Here is a 22,094-nt window from a genome sequence, read left to right as displayed (position 1 = left end):
CAGCTTGGACAAAGGAGGTGGGTAATTTTTAAAAAAAAAGTTGAAATGAAATAACTTGTAATAACAGCAGAAATGGTGGAGAAACGGACAAGGAAAATCAAGAATTAGTTATACCAGGTGAAGATGAACTGCATGGTTTTTGGTTGAAACATTTGACTGATCTACACCCACTCATTTTCAAGCTGTTTAACAACATACTGCAAGGAGGTGAAATTGAAGATTGGTTAACATCTGGCAAAACCTCCCTGCTAATGAAAGATCCAACAAAAGGGGCATCACCAGGCAATCACAGGCCAATTACCTTGCTAACCAACTAACTTTCAAATTGCTAACTGGCATGGTAACTGGCTGATGCCAGCCAACAGCATCTACCATATTTTTGGAGTATAAGACGCACCTTTTTCCCCCATAAAAGAGGATGAAAATCTGGATGCGTCTTATACTCTGAATGTAGCCCTGCCCAGCTTCTCAAACAGTGGTTTCAGAGGCTGAAAAAAGCATCAGAAACTAACCTTCAGGAAAAAAAAACCCCCAAACAGAGCTTCAGAAAAAAAAGCCCCAAACAGAGCTTCAGAGGCTTTTTTTCTGAAGTTCTGTTTTGGAGGCTTTCAGAGGCAGGAAAAAAAGGCAAAAAAAAAAAGCAAGGTACAGAGCTCACAACCAAGGAACCTGTTGCTAAAATTTTCCTCTGGGAACAGCTGATTGGGGGTATTCTGGAGGCCAATCCACCTGCCAATCAGCTTTTTTCTCATTTTCCTCCCCAAAAACTAAGGTGTGTCTTATACTCCAAAAAATATGGTAAGTTGAAAACAAGCTCTTTCCCCCTAGCAGAAAGGAAACTGCCCAAACAGCCTAGGAACAAAAGATGAGCTCCTAAGTTACAACATTATTTTGGAAAACTGTAAGAGAAGGAAGAGCAACTTGAAAGTAGCAAGAAGACATTTGACTCCCTGCCACACGCTAAGAGCAGGAAAGTTGAAGGGAAAAAAAAACAGAAGGACTAATTCTGGCTGCACAAGGCCAAGCCTTAAGAACAAATGCATACAAAGCCAGAATTGAGAAGACAGCAACAGACAGCAAGTACTGCTTCTGCAAAGAAGCTGAAGAAATAATTGACCACTTCGTTAGCTGCTGCAAGAAGATACATAGACTGGCTACAAAAAAAATATAAATCATGACACAGTAATAACAATTCTGCTTTGGAATAATTGCAAGAAACGCCGTTTGTCTGCAAGCAAGGACTGGTGAGACCACAAAATATAAAAGTAATAGAAAATGAAGATGCGAAAGTGTTCTAGGACTTTAGAATTCAAAAAGTCAAGCACCTGTCACGTAATGTCCTAGACTTAACAACTGTCAATAAGAAAGAGAACAATATCTGGACAGTGGGCATGGCAGTACCTGACAGCAGAAGAGAAAGAACTGGAGAAAATCACAAAGTATTAAGACCTGAAAATAGAGGTATAACAACTGTGGCAAAAGAAAGCAAAAATGGTATCAATATTAATAGTCACCTTGGGTGCAATCCCAAAACATCTGGAGCACCACTTGAATACCATCGGCATTGACAAGATCACCATTAGTAAATTGCAAAAGGCAGCTTTATTTGGAACAGCTTACATCCTGCAGCAATATGTTTAACACATCAAACAACAACATCTATCTATCCCAGGTCCTTGGGAAGTATTTGATAGGTATATAAAAATGCCAAATCCAGTCTAAACATCTGGCTGAAGGTGGACCAACAACAACAACAATAATAATGGTTAGGACATGAATCACTAAGTTTCCATCAGTCTTAGACTGTGAATCGAACTGTAGATTACCTTCACATAGTGCTGAAGGCTATGGGTATAGCCAATGGGCAATGATGTTACCAGACTGGTTGGCCCTAACTTTGGTGGGCAATTATTTTGTGCTTTGCCAGATTAAGGAGCCAAAGTTAAAGGCCATTTTTTTGGTTGAAATGAATGCCCAATTAGCTTTTCTTCCAGTTCTAAAATCCCCAGTTTGGTAATGTTGGCTCTACCTTCTCAGAAAACAAGGGGTTCTTGACTTTCCCTCCTGCTCCAGGTTGCCCATTATTAATTGTTTATGTCTTCAGTTTGATGATGCTGTAACTATAAGCATCTAATATAGACCTTTCTCTTTCTGTCTAATCCTATTATCTTCTGATCGCTTTTCCTTTCAATTTTGGAAATGATGACTCCTTGGAATTTCCTCCCTCCAGATGAAGAGGTAAGAGAGAGAGAAATTATCCATGTAATGAGCTCTTCACTACTGTAACATTTGGGAGATTTACAAACCTAGCTGAGTTTGGTTTCACCCCTATTCTATCCCAACTTCTATTTGGTAAGGACTGTTCTTGCCTCTTCTTTATCTATCTAGAATAGATAAAGTGTGTTTTATGTTTTGGGAAGAGATATAATGTTAGATGTCCTTTGTTTCCAATGATAATGTTTAATAGGTTGCATAAGCTATACAATATTAAAAGGGGAAAAAAATAGTTAAAGCAAATATTCAAGTCTGAAAAATGTCCACATTTATTTTAAAGGTGGGTTGATAATTTCTGCTATAGAAGATTAATAATTTTGAATAGACCACAACCGGCTGGAATGGTTGGAAGTCAAACCCAGCAAAATAACATTTTATATGTAAAGTTGCGCATTTGAGTATCCCACATGCTCTTCTTCGCTATGCTTTTCTACCTCCCTGGATCTGATTTATGTGCAGAATTCAAGGGTTTCTCCCAAAGCCATCCAGATATTGACACCAAGTTGTAATTTATTGTAAGTAAAAAGCAAAAAAAAAGTTTAATAGATATATATTAGCTAAAAATTGTAATTTTGACATCAGTTTATTATACATTTTACCTACTCCTTAGGATGTGACCCCAGCATCCACCTGTAGTTTACTGAAAAGTTGCACATTTTCAAATTATGGAGCAATCTTGTAAAATAACAGTGTTCTTCCTGTAGGTGGCAACATTAAATTAGCAATCAGCCAGGCATTCTGCAGCCTTATGAGAGAGTTCTCCAGTACAATAAAAAATTTTCAGCCAGGAGAAGTCAGTACAGTCTCTGCCCTAAAAAGTTGGGTGGAACAAGCAGTTTCAAGAGGCAAAATGCTAGGAGAGATTAATGAAAACACCTGCTGGTTTTTGAAGAATGCAAGTTTGTTTAGGCTTGCAGTAGCCAAAGTGTTTCTTTCTCACATTTTGAAACATTTGACAAGACTTCCTCAAATATTCACCTCAGGTCCAGGTGGGTAACCATGGCCCTTTTATGCCTTCTGGACTTCAACTCCCAGAATTCTTGGCTGGCTCAGGAAGTTGGGTGGGAGTTGAAGTCCACAAGTCATAAAAGGACCATGGTTCCCCACCCCTTGACCTTAGCTGACCAAAAAAGAGAGTTTTTGGTCAACTATTCAAAAACCATCTTTGGTTATCTTTTTGTTTTGGTCTTTGAAGACAGTCTATATAAAGCCTATATCAATAGGTAGAAAAGGTAAGGACCATACATCTAAGACATTGATAGAAAATGAGTGTGATCATAATTTTTTTGTTGAAGTTTGGGAGGGTTTCATTCAAAGGAATGAAACTTATTGCCTTTTAGATTTGGTTTACAATTCATTTTTTATTTATTTTATTTATTTATTTTGTCAAGCACGTATTAGGTAACAGACAGGTATGGACATGGTTGTTAATACATGAAATGCATGCAAAGCTTTTGACTCAGTAGTACACGATAAACTTCTCCTTAAACTAACATCCTATGGCATCTCAGGACCCCTCCACAAATGGATATCTGCTTTTCTGTCTAACAGACAACAAGTGGTCAAAATTGGCAATGCTTTATCAAATCCTGTTCCTGTCAAGAGTGGCGTTCCTCAAGGCAGCGTCCTTGGACCAACACTCTTTATACTATACATTAATGATCTTTGTGACCATATCTCAAGTAATTGTGTTCTCTTTGCTGACGATGTCAAACTATTTAACACCACAGACAACACTTCTATCATTCAAAACGACCTTGACCATCTAACCGCTTGGTCTAAAAATTGGCAACTCCAAATTTCAACCAGCAAATGATCAGTCTTACATATAGGAAAAAAGAACCCAAAAACTAAGTACATACTAGATGGACATTACCTTACAGACGACCCCCATCCCGTTAAAGACCTTGGAGTTTTCATGTCAAATGATCTAAGTGCCAAAGCCCACTGCAACTACATAGCAAAAAAAGAGCAAAAAACTCTAAGAGTTGTAAACCTAATTTTGCGTAGCTTCTTTTCCAAAAACACCACACTACTAACCAGAGCATATAAAACATTTGCTAGACCAATTCTAGAATACAGCTCACCTGTTTGGAACCCTCACCACATCTCTGACATCAATACAATTGAACGTGTCCAGAAATATTTTACAAGAAGAGTTCTCCATTCCTCTGAAAACAACAAAATACCTTATCCCACCAGACTTGAAATCCTAGGCTTAGAAAACTTGGAACTCCGTCGCCTTCGACAAGACCTAAGTTTAACTCACAGAATCATCTATTGTAATGTCCTTCCTGTCAAAGACTACTTCAGCTTTAATTGCAATAATATAAAGGCAACCAATAGATTTAAACTTAATGTAAACCGCTTTAATCTAGATTGCAGAAAATATGACTTCTGCAACAGAATCATCAGTGCTTGGAATACTTTACCTGACTCTGTGGTCTCTTCCCATAACCCTAAAAGCTTTAACCAAAAACTTTCTACTATTGACCTCACCCCATTCCTAAGAGGACCATAAGGGGCGTGCATAAGCGCACAAACGTGTCTACCGTTCCTGTCCTATTGTTTTTCTTTTCTTCTTCCTATATATGTTTATATGTTTATATACTATATAATCTTTTTGTATGATGTTGTGACAAAATAAATAAATAAATAAATAAAATAAATAAAAGGGGACATTAGGACAGGAACAGTAGGCACGTTGGCGCGCTTATGCATGCCCCTTGCAGACCTTTTAGGAAGGGGATGAGGTAAACAGTAGACAGTCTAAGGTTAAAGTTATGGGGGTTTGGGGATGAAACCACAGTCAGGTAGTGTATTCTAGGCATCGACCACTCTGCTGCTGAAGTAATATTTCCTGCAATTAAGTTTGGAGCGGTTTATCTTAAGTTGGTATCTATTGTGTGCTCCTGTATTGTTGTGGTTGAAACTGAAGTAGTCATTGACAGGTAGGACATTGTAGTGGATAATTTTATGTACTACGTTTAGGTCAGACAGAAGGCGGCATAGTTCTAAGTTGTCTAAACCCAAAATTTCAAGTCTGCTAGCATGAGGTATTCTGTTACGAGTGGAGGACTCTTCTTGTGAAATATCTCTGGACTCTCTCAATTGTATTAATGTCCAATATGCGGTGTTGGTTCCAGACAGATGAGCTGTATTCGAGAATTGGTCTAGCAAATGTTTTGTATGCTCTAGTTAGCAGTACAATATTACCAGTAATATTTATAGGAATATAATTGTGATATTTATAGGAATATTACAAAATTCCTATAAACCTTAGCTCTGGGCTCTCCAACATGGAACCCAAGGAATCCAGTAGGTCCGCAGAGCTTTTTTGTAGCATGGCATCAGGGTGGGTTTTTTTTGCCATAATAACATTTTTAAAAGATAATTTTAAAATACGGGAAGACGTCATGTATCAGTATAGATGGCCACTTCTGACAGTGTCTTTATTTCTAAGAATGCCTCTTTGCCCTAAAAGAATTGCAAAAGCTCTCTTAGTTGAGTGAAGCCCAGTGCTTTGCTTGGAAGTGTCCCAGCATGTGCAATTTTCCAAGCCTGCACACGTGTCAAAAGCCCCAGTGGACTCGAGTTGCTACCAGATGATAATGAGATTGACAGCTACTGCCCAGACAGAAGAGCCACTGTACATCCTTTTGTGTACAATTGCGGGAGTTGAAGTCCATAAGTCTTAAAGTTGCCAAGACTGGAGACCCCTGGTATAAGAATTTGGGGAATCCAAGGGAGCAAAGAGGAAACCTTTTTCAGGAAGGTTCTATTTGTCTCCAAGGAACAGGTCAAGAAATAATTCTAGTCAGATATCAACACTGGGATATATAGGAAGTCCTCAACTTACGACCACTATTGAACCCAAAATTTAGGTTGCTAAGCGAAACATTGGTTAAATGAATGTTGCCCCATTTTATAACCTTTCTTTCCACAGTCGTTAAGTGAACCACTGCAGTTACATCTTTGCCATTGACTTTTCTTGTCAGAAGGTCGCAAAAGGTGATCACTAGGACACTGCCACTATCATAAATATGAGCCAGTTGCCAAGCATCTGAATTTGGATCGTGTGACCATGGGGATGCTGCAACCGTTGTAAGTATGAAAAATGGTCATAAGTCACTTTTTTCAGTGCCATTGTAACTTCAAACGTGTCACTAAATGAACTGTTGTAAGTTGAGGGCTATCTGTACTGTATGTTGTATTTATGTACATCTAAATCTGCTGTGAACACCGGTTTGGTGTAGTTGTTAAGGCACCAATTTAGAAACAGGGCGATTTGTAGTTTTAGTCCTACTTTGGGTACAAAGTCAGCTGGGTGACCTTGACATCAACAGAGTTGGAAGGGACCTTGGAGGTCATCTAGTCCAACCCCCTGCTCATGAGGGGAGACCTGTACTAGGGATTCGAACTACTGAACTGCCAACCTTTCTGATCGACAAGCTCAGTTTCTTAGCCACTGAGTCACCTTGGGCCATCTCTCTGTTTCTTTTAGTCTTTGGAAGATGGCAAGGGCAAACCTTGCTAAAAAAATTGCCAGGACTAGCCCAGAAAGTCGGCAGTAGTGAATACTGACTCAAAGGCACACAAAAACAGTTTCAAAGGTCCTTTTGCAGAAACTTTGCCTCCTGTTTCAGTGTAGCACCTTAGTAGTTCTCGTAGCTTCTGTCTGTCTTCAGAGGCATGCCTTTAATCTTATGGTAGCATATGAGAGAAATAAAGTTCCCACAGTCTAGGTGCCTTCTGGCAAATAAAAGGAGAAAAAGAAGATAAAAATGAATTATCTGCACCACTGCCATGCACCATTACATTGGCTATCTGCACTCAGATACTAGATCTGTTCATTTCTGCATGGCTATGTTCATACAAATGCTTAACCAAGTTAGGTGAGAGCCTTAGTGGTTGCATGCACACAACCTGTTAGGCTTGGTTGTGTTAACTTCTTTAATTGCTTGATTTATTTTGCAACCACAGCCAATTTGGTTAGTTTATAAGTCCATGTATTAACAGGGCTCCTATATGGGTTAATTTGGCTTTTATGTAGGAAGAAATGAAATGTCACTTTTAAAACACCAATTTTAGTATCTCTAAATATGGGTTATATTTTGAATGAATGAATGAACTGGGGACTGTATACGATCTATGCAATCAAAAACAGATCATGCCAGACTAATCTCATTGCATTCTTTGACAAAATGACAAAATTAGTGGACCAGAGGAGTGCTGTCGATATAATTTACTTGGACTTCAGTAAAGCATTTGATAAAGTAGACCATAACATACTACTCGATAAAGTAGAAAAATGTGGGTTAGACAGCACCACCACCAGATGGATTCGTAACTGGCTGACCAACTGCACTCAACGAGTAGTCCTAAATGGAACTACATCCACATGGAGGGTAGTATGCAGTGGAGTACCCCAAGGCTCTGTTTTAGGCCCAGTACTCTTCAACATCTTCATCAATGACTTGGACAAGGGGAACTCATCAAATTTGCAGATGACACCAAGCTGGCAGAAATAGCCAACACTCCAGAAGATAGGCTCAAGATACAGAAGGATCTTTTTTTTTTTTAATTTTGTCACAACAGTATACGCAACATTGACATAAAACAACAACACATCATATAAACATATATATAAGCAAAAGTATGCAACAACTATATTAATTTGATATAATGAAAGGGAACAATAGGACAGGAATGGTAGGCACTTTTGTGCTCTTATGCACGCCCCTTATAGGCCTCTTAGGAAGACTTGAACATTGGGCGGTAAGTAACAAAATGAAATTCAACAGTGAAAAAAGGTTCTACATTTAGGCAAAAAAAACCCCAAAATGCACAGGTACCGTATATGTGGTACCTTGCTCAATAGTAGTAACTGTGAGAGGGATCTTGGAGTCCTAGTGGACAATCATTTAGATATGAGCCAGCAGTGTGCAGCAGCTGCCAAAAAAGCCAACACAGTTCTGGGCTGCATAAACAGAGGGATAGAATCAAGATCACGTGAAGTGTTAATACCACTTTATAATGGCTTGGTAAGGCCACACTTGGAATATTGCATTCAATTTTGGTCCCCACGATGTAAAAATGATGTTGAGACTCTAGAAAGAGAAGATGATTAGGGGACTGGAGGCTAAAACATGAAAAACAGTTACAGGAACTCGGTATGTCTAGTTTAATGAAAAGAAGGACTAGGGGAGACATGATAGCAGTGTTCCAATATCTCAGGGGTTGCCACAAAGAAGAGGGAGTCAAACTATTCTCCAAAGCACCTAAGGGTAGAACAAGAAGCAATGGGTGGAAACTAATCAAGGAGAGAAGCAACTTAGAACTAAGGAGAAATTTCCTGACAGTTAGAATAATCAATAAGTGGAACAACTTGCCTGCAGAAGTTATGAATGCACCAACACTGGAAATTTTTAAGAAACTGTTGGATAGCCATTTGTCTGAAATGGTGTAGGGTTTCCTGCCTTGGCAGGGGGTTGGACTAGAAGACCTCCAAGGTCCCTTCCAACTATGTTATTATGTTATGTTATGGGCCACTGGTTGGGCTGCCAGATACAAATTATCACTACATGACCAAAAAAAGGAGAGATATAAGGTCTCTTTGCTGTTAGCTATTGGTTGCTCAAATTTTTGTAACTTGGATTTGGTAGTTTTAGCTGCAGTAAATTCTCCCTGAAGTTGGGCTAAGAGGAATTTGGTCAAAACAAAGGGAAGCCACTGCCCATCAACATGGGCCTACTGGTCGCAATCAGCAGATTCTGTCTTATCCTAGGTAATATATTGCCAACAAATTAATTCACAATTTACTGCATTCCATTTTGTCTTCTTTGATTCAACTTGTCATTTGATTTTAAATGCAAAACCAAGTAGTTTATTGGTTAAGTGCTAAGCTCTACTGCAACTTTTATATCATACGATATAAATAATGCATATAGATAGTCTTTGCTTAACAACCAATCACTTAATGACTGTTCAAAGTTAGGATGGATCCTCAAAAAGTTATAACCTGTCCTCAGAGTTATGACACTTGCACACACACACACTTTTGGGTGCTGGCAACTGGCTCACATTTATGACCAACTACAGTGTCCCACAGTCACACAATTGTGATTTGCAACATTTTTTGCTGGTTTCAGGCATTTGGGAGAATGGATTTGCTTCATGACCATGTGTTTCATTTGACAATTCTGATGATTCACTGTACAAACATCATAAAAACGGTTCTGGATGGGGAGGAACAGGCTCAAATTTAATCCCTCCAAGACGGAGTGGCTGTGGATGCCGGCACCTCGGTACAGTCAGCTGTGGATGCGGCTGTCTATCGGGGGCAAGTCGTTGGCCCCGATGGAGAAGGTACGCAACTTGGGCGTGCTCCTGGATGGTCGGTTGTCCTTTGAAGATCATTTGACGACCGTCTCCAGGAGAGCTTTTTATCAGGTTCGCCTGATCCGCCAGTTGCGTCCCTTCCTGGACTGGGATGCCCTATGCACGGTCACTCATGCTCTCGTTACCTCTCGTCTGGACTACTGCAATGCTCTCTACATGGGGCTCCCCTTGAAGAGCACCCGGAGATTTCAGCTAGTCCAGAATGCGGCTGAGCGGGTTATTGAGGGAGCGGTTCGGAGCTCCCACGTAACACCTATCCTGCGCAGACTGCACTGGCTACCTGTTGTTTTCCGGGTGCACTTCAAGGTATTGGTTACCACCTTTAAAGCGCTCCATGGCTTAGGACCGGGCTACTTACGGGACCGTCTACTGCCGGCCTCTATCTCCCAGCGTCCAGTGCGTTCCTACAGAGGGACTCCTCAGGGTGCCGTCAGCCAAACAGTGTCGACTGGCGGCCCCCAGGGGGAGGGCCTTCTGTGGGGCTCCTACCCTGTGGAACGAACTGCCCCTCGGGCTTCGACAACTAGCTGACCTTAGGACCTTTCGCCGCGAACTTAAAACCTATTTATTTCGTATGGCTGGACTGGCCTGATTTTAAATTTTAAATTTTAATTGAATTTTGATGGGTTTTAAATTTCTGTAATTTTATGGGGTGTAATGTTATTTTAAATTTTCTGGCAAATTTGAATCAGTTTTTTAAGGGTTGTTTTAATTATGGTGTATGTTTCTGTTTGTATTTTATTTGCCTGTTCACCGCCCTGAGTCCTTCGGGAGAAGGGCGGTATACAAATTAAAACATTATTATTATTATTATTATTATTATTGTTATTGTTATTATTATTATTATTATTATAAAATTGGTGAACTGCTTAACAACCACAATGATATGACCAAAATTCTCAACTCGATAGTGGTAGTTAAGTGAGGATTACCTATGCTTTCCTATTGAAAATAAGCCAGTTAATAAAATCTCCTTCTCCCTTGATTGGGAAGTGACAGTGACTTTGCATCATGAGGGAGGTTATCCAAAAACGATGAATTATTCAGTCACTGTTTTGATAGTTCTTTTGAACTAAATGGCAGGCACTGTTCCTATTAAAATAGCTAAGCATTTGTATTATATGTTACAGTATGGCTAAGCATTGTTGTTCTTCAGAGTTTAGTTCCATAGATTTGTGGTATACAGTACTGCAACTGCACTCATTTGTTTGGCAGGACAGTTTCCTATGCTTTCTATTTAGTTCAAAATGTGTTTTTGAAATATATATGAAAAAATATGTAATATTTTTTAAAAATTAAAGGTATGTTAGAAAACCATAGAATGGTCCCATTATAAAGAGTTCAGAAAAGATCCTACCACCATTTGTAAGTGACAGGTTGCAGATTTAATAGCTTTCTGTTTGATTCCCAGTTCTTTCTTTCCTTAGCTAAGGCTGGTAGAAAGAATTGCAAAATTATCTCTTCTCCTATGTGAATGCTATATTCCCACAATAAGATGTAAAATAGGCTAGACTCAGACTGCGATTGGCCCAAGGGGCACTTAATAATGAGGTTCTACATTAAGCTGTCTCCAGCCAAAATCTGAAATGCTGATCTCTATAGTGCCTTTTGCAGGCTCACTATTCAATGACAGTCAGTTCATTGTCATTCATGTGCAACTGTTCTTTTCTGTTTATATGTATAAATGAATATATATGAGTTACTTTAATAACCTGTTTAAATGTGTTCTGTGAATGTAGCCAGAAATTACGAATAGAATAGAATAGAATAGAATAGAATAGAATTCTTTATTGGCCAAGTGTGATTGGACACACAAGGGATTTGTCTTTGATGCATATGTTCTCAGTGTACATAAAAAGACAAGATACATTAGTCAAGAATCATAAGATACAACACTTAATGATAGTCATAGGGTACAAATAAGCAATCGAATCATACTAGGAACCAATCAATATAAATTGTAAGGATCCAGCAACAAGTTACAGTCATGCAGTCATAAGTGGGAGGTGATGGGTGATAGGAACAATGAGAAGACTAATAGGAATAGTAATGCAGCCTTAGTGAATAGTTTGACAGTGTTGAGGGAATTATTTGTTTAGCAGAGTGATGTCATTTGGGAAAAAACTGTTCTTGTGTCTAGTTGTTTTGGCATGCAGTGCTCTATAGCGTCGTTTTGAGGGTAGGAGCTGAAACCAAATCAATCAATGAAATCACAGTTAATGCTAATACAGGTTGTCCTGGACTTACAACAGTTCACTTAGTGACTGTTCGAAGTTACAATGGCAATGAAAAAAAATGACTTATGACTATTTTCACACTTATGACCGTTACAGCATCCCCATGGTCACATGATTTACATTCAGATGCTTGACAACTGACTCAGATTTATGACGGTATGTCCATGGTCATGTGACCCTCTTTTGCAACCTTCTGACAAGCAAAGTCAGTGGGGAAGATGGATTCACTTAACAACCAGGTTGCTAATTTAACAACTGCGGTGATTCAAAGTTGTAAAATGGGGCAAAACTCACATAACAAATTTCTCACTTAGCAACATAAATTTTGGGCTCAATTGTAGTTGTAAGTTGAGGGCTACCTGTGATGTGCCCCACTCAGAATCACGTTGGGTGAGATGGGCAGCTATATAAATTCGATTAAAAACCAAATAAATAAAAAAGCATTGTGTGTTTGGTGAATGTGTTAAAACAGTCTCATGTATGTGCTAAAAAAAAGTAACTTCTAACTGGTCTTACAATCGTTGCAGCATAGCCACAGTCACATAATCAAAATTTGGGGATTTGGCAACTGGCATGTACTGTATTCATTTATTTTTTTCAAGTTTTATTTGTTTTATTTATATAACATTCAATCTTCATCAAACAGTGTGTGTTCTAGGTAGAGTTATGCTTAAATAGTCATATTATACATCTTTGTTGTGATATTCATCACCATCATAATAATGTAATATAATAATATAATAACATTGATACTTAACCCTTAACATCATCTTCTTTAACAATGCTCCACTTTACCGTTTCCTTTTTTTATATCTCCTCCTTTCTAATTTCTGTTTCTATTATCTAGCCATTGATAGAATATGTCCCATATCAAAAAATATTCAGTTTCTTCTTTATCCTTAATAGTAAGTGTTACTATCCATTTCTGCACATTCTAATATTTTCTTAATTACATTCCCCTCAGACAGGATCTCATCATTTTTCTATTGTTGTGCAAATACAATTCTAGTTGCAGTTAGTATATGCAGGATCAAGTATGTAGTCTTTTTATTATATTTCCCTGGTAGAATGCCCAACAGAAATATCTCTGGTTTCAGATCCATATGTTGTTTTGTCATTTTTTTCCCAGCCACATGTGTATTTTTGTCCAATATTTTCTTGCTTTTGGGCATCTCCATCACATTTGGTAGTATGAACCAGAAGACTGATTACACATCCAATATTTAGCAGATCTGTCTTTATACGTTTTTGCCAATCTTGCCGATGCAAAATGCCATCTATAAAACATTTTATACAAATTTTCCTTATATGCAGTCGACATCGTCAGTTTAATATTTCTATCCCACAATTTCTGCCATTTGTCTAATTCCATTGTGTATCCAAAATTTTTAGCCCAGGCATCTCCTTTACCTGCTCGGCAACTGGCATGTATTTATGACAGTTGCAGGGTCCCAGGATCACAAGTTCCTCTACAACTTTCCTAGCTGGCTTCTGGCCAGCAAAGTCAATGGGGGAGGCCAGTTTCGATTAACAACCAAGTGATTCACTTAAAGAACGAGGATTTGCTTAACGACAGCAGCAATAACAGGTTGCACTTAAAAACCCACCTCACTTAATGACAGATGTTCTGTCCCCTATTTATTAAACAAATTTGTATGGCTGCTCCATTTACACACAGGTAACTCCAGAGGACCTACAACATTAAAATTGTGGTCATAAATCAAGGGCTACCTGTACTGTTGCATCCTTCTGAATTGTAACAAGGTGTTCTGCAATGTCAAAATGTAACCTGTACAACAGCTTCATAAATAATTTCTCAATTAATGTTGTCCACAGATTTTCAATTCAAATCTTTATTGTCAGTGCACAACATATGTACAATGAGATTGGTTGAGCTCCCTCAGTGCACCCCTCCCCAACACAATAGAACTCACAGTGAAGACAGAAAATCCCTAACCCAATAAATCATATTAACAAAACACCCAGTCCTATTGCACCAGTGTGAACATGTTACACATTACGCTGGCCCTGCAGTCTATCATACTACGTAGTTATGATGTTATTTCTCATTTAGGAGAAACCCAGTGAGAACGGGATGAGACCGTGGAATAAATGTTACTGGAAATCTTTGCTGAACAGAACGATCCTATATGTAAACACTATAGGGCTGGAGTAACAAGAAGGGCATTAATGAGTAATGCCATGCTAGGATAAAGGCTGGTGTGGAATTTCAATCTTTAATTTATCTTCATCAGACTGTAATTCACCCTAATTGCAGCACAGATTGGGCTAGGCTGGATTCAAAAAACTCAGCATGGGAACAACAACTACAGAGTCATTTTCTCTGCATGCCAGGAGAAACTTCACCTACCCAAATGGTAGTCGCATCAGGAACAAGAGTAGAGAAAAAAAGAGAAGCTGGGATGGGAGAGGAGAAGGAAGAGCCATCTGGCTGGGCATCCCACTCTCCAAGAGCTCTCTGGCCCCTTCAGATTGAAAGAAATGCCTGGGCAGCCAGCCAAAGGCTTCCCAAAATAATTGGGCCTCCATGGATAATTATAGATCTCCCATGCCACTCGGAGGCTGCAGACTCCACATCTGTACCCTGCGGCTTGAGAGTGGTCTGCCCCCCTCCAATCCGATCCCAGCTGAGGAGTTAACTTTCCTGCTCTGACATTGGAGTCAAGGAGCCCGGCTGGAAACTGAGGCCTAAAGAAACACTGGAAAGAAGGGATACTAGAAGGAACAGGGTGGCAACAGAGTTACTGAGCAAACTTTGGTCAGGCCAGCATCACAGGATAATTGGCAGACAATGATGTATGTGCTCATCTAAATGCATCTAGGTCAGCTTTGTTGTTATAAAAGACCCAAATATAAAGATTTGGGGAAAAGGAGAAGCATTGATTGCTCTCCCCATAGCATCTCCCAAGCTGTCCCCAATCCAAATTGGGATTGTTTCCAATATCAGGTCTAGCTGGGGAAAAAGATGAAGCAACTACAGGTAGTTCTCGACTTACAAGAGTTCATTTAGTGACCATTCAAAGTTATAACAGCACTGAAAAAAGTGACTTATGACCCTTTTTCACAGTTACATTTCCAGCATCCCCGTGATCATGTCATCAAAATTCAGATGCTTGGCAATTGGTTCATATTTATGACTATTGCTGTGTCCCAAGATCATGTGATCCCTTTTTGAGACCACCTGATAAGCAAAGTTAGTTAGTGGAGTTAGTTAGTGGAGTTAGTGGAGAAGCCAGATTCACTTAACAACCGGGTTTCTAATTTATCTATTGATATGATTCACTTAATAATGGTGGTAAGAAAGGTTGTAAAATGGGGCAAAACTCACTTAACAAACATAAATAGCAACATAAATTTTGGGTTCAATTGTGGTCTTAAGTCAAGAACTATCTGTAGTAGTAAATAAGACTGGCTGAACTCTTGTCAAAATCTTTGCTGGTTTAAGCCTGTTACACCTGCAGTTGGGAATGTACACCTTTGTGATGGAGAGGTTGGGCATGCTTTAAAAAAAACAACCTGTATGGGCCAAGATTCCTGTAAGTTGCAATCAAAGTATCCATAGCGTGCCATGATGTGCGAATCCTGCCTATGTGTCTCAATCTGCTCCAGGAGAGCTGTTCACATGGTAGTGGAGCTGAAGGTCTTTGGCCAGGTTCAACATCAAGCACACAACTTCCCTTTCACTCTTCAACATTGATTTCCTTGGTGGTGGAGGCTGCCCTTGTAGACTATATACTGTCTTCCCCGTTCCAAACACTTGTAAGTGGAGGCATTTCTTGTGAACAATCTGCATCAGAGCTTGCTCTGATATTTACAGTGTGTTATCCCCATCACTACTTTCATTGTGTTGAGATTATTCTCGGGACATCATGTTCATCCGATGCAAAATATTTTAAGCTTCTCCTCTTTTATCCCAAAGATAATTTTTTTCAAGAAGCAACTTGACTTTCTGGTTTTTATTTGAAGAGGTTTTGCTTCTCATCCAAGAAGCTTCTTCAGTTCTGAGAAGCGAAACATCTTCAAAGAAAAAACGAAGTCCAGTTGCCTCTTGAAAAAGTACCTTTGGGACAACCATGACCTGGATGGCTGAGAATCTCCATAGATACTCCTCTACTTTTCTTTACCACAAGCCCCCTTTTGTGGACCCTAAAGTTTTAATTCAAGATTTAAATAACATTTCTTCAAGCCTTCGCTGACTCCCTCCGATGACATCACACCTCCCCCTCCCCCCAGGGTCCAGGGACCACAGCTTGAGAACCACCAATCTAGGTCAATGCTTATTCCCTTTTTTCCCTATCCACAGCAAATTCAAAGATAAGCAACTCCATTTTCAAAACAATTGTGTTAAACCTGTGTTGTTAGATTGCTCAGATCCAAAATGAAATCTCTGCAAGATTTGCTTTCATTTTATTCAAATATTTTTGTTTTTAACGTTTGGATATTTTCCTATTCAGATAAGTTCACTACATAAAGCAAACAGTGCAATAAGGTATAATTAATGAGATAGCTTTATTAAGTCCAGGCTGCCTTGATAGGCCAGATCTAAAAAAGAAAAAAAGTTTTATGAATCTATTTACAAGTTAAGGTGACCTTGCTGAATTTGATATCTTTTCTGAATATTAAAACTTGATAAAAGGAGTCAGTCTTACTAGCTATGCATATTTAATATTTTTCTTCACTAATTTTGCTTTAGTATTTTCTTCACTGATACTGATTCTGAGCAGATACTGAGGCTGTTTACCAGGAAGCTAAGAGATGGTGACATTAAGATTTGTAGGCTATATAACCTTCAAATGAAATAGGAATTTTGTGGGATTTTGTGTGTCTGCATAGAAAAAGTCCCCGTTAAATTTACCTTGATCCCTGATTTAATTTTACAACTCAGTTCTTGCAAGTACAACATGGCCACAATTGCCTGAGTCCCTGTTTTCTAAGATACTTTACTGAAGTTTTTGTACCAAACAGTTGAAAGCATTGCAAATAGTTTCTTTCATGTGCATATATCGTGCAGGGTTCAAATTAATCTTAGAATTCTGAACATGATGGAAGACACTTTCTTTCAAGTCTTTGAAACCTGGGGTGGATTAAAGGAAGCTTCTCCCCTCCCCTCCCCTCCCCTCCCCTCCCCATTTTATTTTATTTTTTATTTCCTACCTCCTGATTCTAGCTTGCACCACACATGGACTGCTTGTTGTTTGGATGCTCAGAAGTTTTTTCTGTCTTTTCTGTCCACTTGGTTATACAAATAGTCCTTGACTTATGACCAAAATTGAGCCCAGAATTACAGTTGTAAGTCATTGTGGTTGTTAAGTGGGTCACAATGTGAACAGAACCAATTTTACGATATTTTTTTGTGGCAATCATTAAGCAAATGCCATGGTTGTTAGTGAATGCCACAGTCAATAAGCAAATAAATTGTACACAATGGGCACTTTGTTTGCAGGAAATCAGAAGTAAATGCTGGAAACTGTAAAAAAAAAAAAGAGTAATGTGACTGCAGGATTAAGGTGAGCCAGATGCCATGCACCCAAAATACAATCACTTAAGAGGTGGGGGGAGGAGCTGCGGCCATTGTAACTTTAAAATTGGGGAGTATAAGTTCTATCATAACTTTAAACAGTTGCTAAGTGACGAGTCCTAAGTTGAGGACTATCTGTATTGAGAATTTGAGTTCACCCTGGACTCCCAGTTCTGCATCTAAAGAGTGTCCAATGACTAAAGCAGTATATTTTTTTCTTTTCTGATAGGGAAACCAAATTCACATGAAATAGTACGGGTTGTTCTTCTAAATGAGTGCATTTCTACATTTGGGGACTGTTTCTTTTTTAAAACTTTTCCAGGCTGAATGATGGCTCTAAGATTCCTATTCTTCCTAGATCTAACTCAATGTACTTCTGAAGGTGACATTCAGAGTCAGAGATTCAGTTCCCAGAACAAGTCCTGAGAATCAGAAAGTTCTGCATTCCTCACACGTCCAGAGAAGCCTTCATTATTCATCCATCAAGACATACGAGATGAATGCTGGCACAGAAAACAGATCTACTGCTGGAACTCAGGCCATAGTCTGCCCATGTTCAGAGCCACAATCTTCTGCAGTTTTTCTGGCCTCTAAGGTTTTTGACAGATTTTAAAACAGAACCTTCTAGTTTTAGATACTTTTTGCTTGTTGCTCAAGGAAACACCGGCTAAACAAAACCAATCTATTTTTTTTAAAAACTTGGTATTCTGGCATTCTTCATTTTGATTAGGCAAAACGGGTTCCTTTAAATCAGGGGTCACCAACCTTTTGGACCTCAGGGACCACTAAATTCATAATTTTAAATCCCACGGACCACTGATAAGAATTTTTTAAAAAAGATAAATAGTATTTAGTGCAATATAAAAAATGCAATTTTTTTTCTGTGGACCACCAAAATTTTCTTGCGGACCACCAGTGGTCCAGGGACCATCAGTTGGTGACCACTGCTTTAAGTGACTTTAAACTGTTACAAGCCTATTATGAGAACGCAGCACCTTTTAACAGTGCAGTTTTCCAAAGATGCGGGGAAAACTCCGAAGCTTACCCAACGAGACACCTTGCACAATTCCGGAATCACAACCGCTCCTGTAACAGGCTTCTGGCCCAGAGGATGCCATAGCCATGCATGCTGCACATGCTCAGAGGCACTGCCCTTTTCAAGTTCTCTGAGGCCGGAAAGGGGAAGGGAAGGGAGTGGGGGGGGGGGAAAGAAAGGCTCAGAAGTTATCAGCAGGAGCCTGCTGGTGTTTCTCCTTTGCAGCTCAGGGAGAGCTGCGGCTCTTTTCCCTCCAGGCTGCTGCTGCGGTGCTGTAGCTTCGAGGCTCCCCCTCCCGTCCGGTCCCAGTCACATGCCTGCCTGCAACCTCCGTTAATCCTGCGGCCGGCCTGAGACTGACAGAGCGAGCCGAACAGCTTCACCTGGCGGCGCGGCGGGGACCGGAGCCGCCGATTTGTTGCCCCTGCAGTGGGTAAGCCGTGTGTGTGTGTGGGGGGGGTCTCCCGCGGGGGGCGGCTGGGCAAGGGAAGTCAGGAAGCGGAGCGGTGGCCGCGAAATGCGCCGCTGTCCTTTTCCCCGGAGATCCAAAGGCGGATCGCGCGAGTGGTTTTGCGCGGCGTCGTTGGCGCCCGTCCGGGGGGGGGGGTCCCTTCATGGTCGTCCCCCCTCCCTCCCTTCGTCCCTCCACCCGGGGAAGGGATGCTTTTGGGTCTCAGGCCGGGAGGGCCCGCACTTCTTCGCCCCGTCTCCGGGTGTCACCGGCGGTTGGAGAACGGGCGATGCAGGAGGAAGGAGGCGCTGCTGCTTTGCAGCCCAGAAGTTTCTCCTGGGATTCGTGTGGAAGCGATGATAATTCTTCTCTTTGGAAGAGGTGGAAGTTTTGATACCGCAGAAGGATAGCGGTCGTCTGAGCGTGTGCGGAGTTTTTGTTGTTGTTGTTGTTGTTTTTAAATTCGGGCCATTATGTAAGCGAGGAGTCAGCGGCGCATAGGTTACAACAAATAACTATCATCATTCCTACTTTAAGCCTGGACTGCACGTTTAGGAGGTTTGGGAGAGGTTTGGGGTGAGGGGGCTTTACTTTTTCCGCACGAGCATCCAAACCGAACCTTGTTCGAATTCGATGAAATTTGGGAGTCTAGAGACCCTGGCAGGAAAGCTGATCTCATCCCACCCTCTCTGGCTCAGCTTTATGGCTTGCAGAAATGGCTTGAGAATACCAGCCTGTCTCAATAGGCCTTTGACCATTGAGCTAAGGTGTGATATACGCAAAGCATTTGATGATACTCCCAGTAGCTGTTTCACCCAATTCCCTTAATAGGATCAGTGGATCAGGGAAGGACTAGCAGATGCATTACACCCCAACATGTGGTTAATGCTAGCCTTAATATATATTTTTTTGCAGTTTGTGTGCTGTGCAACCCAGATTGCTTAGTTAAAGATGATTCCATGTGAATTCAGATCCTGGATTAATTTAGAAATAGATGGGATGCGTTAGTACGGAGTGAAGCACAGCATGATGATCTCTTTATAGGCCAGTGTCTTGCTCTTTTTGAGGGGGGTGGGTCCCCTACCACAGGATGGCTCTTCTCTCCCAATAAAAAGGATCCCCCCCATTGGCCTGCATTTAGCCTTTCCTCCATGTAGTAGATGGATATTTGGGACATATTTACAGTCCAGACATTATCTATGGGGAAAAATACTTTTCAGGGTGCCTCCGATGCAGAATATTATAGTGCAGGAGTTCCCAATGGGTGTGTGTGTGTGTGTGCTTGCACCCCCCTGGAGGTGTGAGACGATATTCCAGGGGGTACGAAAACTTGTTTCAAAATTATAGTGTATATGCATAATTCAGACCAGGTATTTACTCTTGTAAGGGGTGCGAGAATATATCAAATGTGTTCTAGGGGTGCGAGGTATAGAAAAGGTTGGGAAACCTCTGTGCTAGAATAACACCTGTGCTAGAATCTAGTGGGATTTTGTTCCTGATCAGATATTCCTGATGGTTTTTCCAACCTGCTGCCATTGGGCCAGTTGAGTGAAACCTTGAGACCACTACTAATTCCAACCAAGAGTTCACCCATCCTCTGCCATTCAAAATTTGATTTTGATAGATGCAAATAGGATGGATTTTTGTTGTTGTTACAGCATAAGATGTAGTCTGGAATTTGAGGTAATGATGGATACCGAAGCTCTCCAGATTACATTGTTTTGGGAAAGGATTAGACATATATATGGAAGATATTATCCGGGAGGGGAGGACTAGGAGCTATTACTGTTCATAACAATAGGTTGAACTTCAAAATTTTCAAGATTGTCCACATTAGCATTTCTCAACCTCAGCCACTTTAAGATGCACGGACTCCCAGAATTCCTCAGCCAGCATCAAGTCCATATACCTTAATGTGGTTAAAGTTGAGAAATACTGGTCTGGACTAACATGGGCTGGGGAGGGAAGGAACAGAAGAGGCGGTCTGTTGTCTTATTTATGAATTTAGTAGTGCGGTTTATATCCTGCCTTTCTTTTAGAAGTTCAGTTTAACATACATACTGGTAGTATTGCAATAGTGGTGAATATCTTTAGTTTGGGTGTAGGATGAGAGTGAAGGTTCGTTCTCTTAGCTTGTGGGTTGGTTTCCGAACATTTTGTTACCAGGCTAGGTAACATCTTCAGCGGAGTTTAGGAACCCTAAATTATATAGTATGGAATAAATTGTATAATTGGATAGAAATTAGAAATGGTAAATGACGAAAAAAGGGAAAGGGTCACATACACACATACAAAAAAGGATAGTGCATGAAAGAAAATGAATTGCTATAATGATGGAATATGTACAGAAATAAGAGACAATGGGACAAAAAAGATAAGTATAATTAAAGGAAATGAGAAGGGAAAAAATGTAAATAATAGAGGAATACTGAAACAAAGCTGATGTAGAGAAGGAGTATATGTTTTATGTTAGTGTTTATTATGTCTTCTTGTTTTTTGTTAAAAAATAAAAAAATATTATTTAAAAAAAATGTTCGGAAAAATAAGCTAGGACTCTAATGGTGAAGGGCTCTGTGTGTGTGCCCACAGAGCCCTCTCTGTGGGCACGCGCACCATCGCCAGCTGCTCTTCTGATTTCTAGCACGCACATGGGCACTGGCCGGCTGGTCTTCGTGCACACCGGAGGGCTGGAAACCCAAAGACCAGCTGACTGGTACACATGTGCACGCTGGGCAGCTGGTCTTTGGGTTTCCGGTGCGTGCATGTGCACCGGCCAGGTTGTCTTCGGGTTTCTGGTGCTCCAGTGCACACGTGCGCGTTCCGGTTTGGGCACTTGGTGCCAAAAAGGTTCGCCATCATTGAGCTAGGAGAAGGAACCTTCAGTTTCATGCATAGTATTCCCTCTTCCAATTTATCCCCATAACAACAGCAATTCGGACAGTAGGGAGGGCTGAGAAATAAGCAACTGGAAGTTAACCAGTCAGCTTTTTTGGCTGAGGATGGACTGGAATGTGGCTTTACCATGTTCCCTCTCCTGCCTTGGGATGCTGTGTGGTTGATCTCTCCTCAAAATGAGATCTTTGAGTAAATGGAACTTCCTCCTTCCAAAGCTATTTTCCAGCAGTGTGAGCTAATCCTGGTCCTGAGAATCAGAAC

The 22,094-nt window shown here is 40.4% G+C and overlaps 1 protein-coding gene across 2 annotated transcripts in view; it reads left to right on the top strand.

Annotated features, from left to right (window-relative positions):
* The first annotated feature begins 18,724 nt into the window (after nucleotides 1–18,724).
* Nucleotides 18,725–22,094, top strand: part of SEPTIN4 (septin 4) — a 52,591-nt gene continuing 49,221 nt past the window's right edge. For both annotated transcript variants that reach the window (XM_058164565.1, XM_058164566.1), the window contains exon 1: nucleotides 18,725–18,920. The gene's annotated coding sequence lies outside the window, so the exon portion shown is untranslated. The remainder of the gene's footprint in view (nucleotides 18,921–22,094) is intronic.

This window comes from Ahaetulla prasina, chromosome 1, assembly GCF_028640845.1.
Source record: "Ahaetulla prasina isolate Xishuangbanna chromosome 1, ASM2864084v1, whole genome shotgun sequence".
Taxonomy (NCBI): domain Eukaryota; kingdom Metazoa; phylum Chordata; class Lepidosauria; order Squamata; family Colubridae; genus Ahaetulla; species Ahaetulla prasina.
Note: the sequence above shows the minus strand (reverse complement) of the source record. Positions and strands in the feature narration are given on the sequence as shown.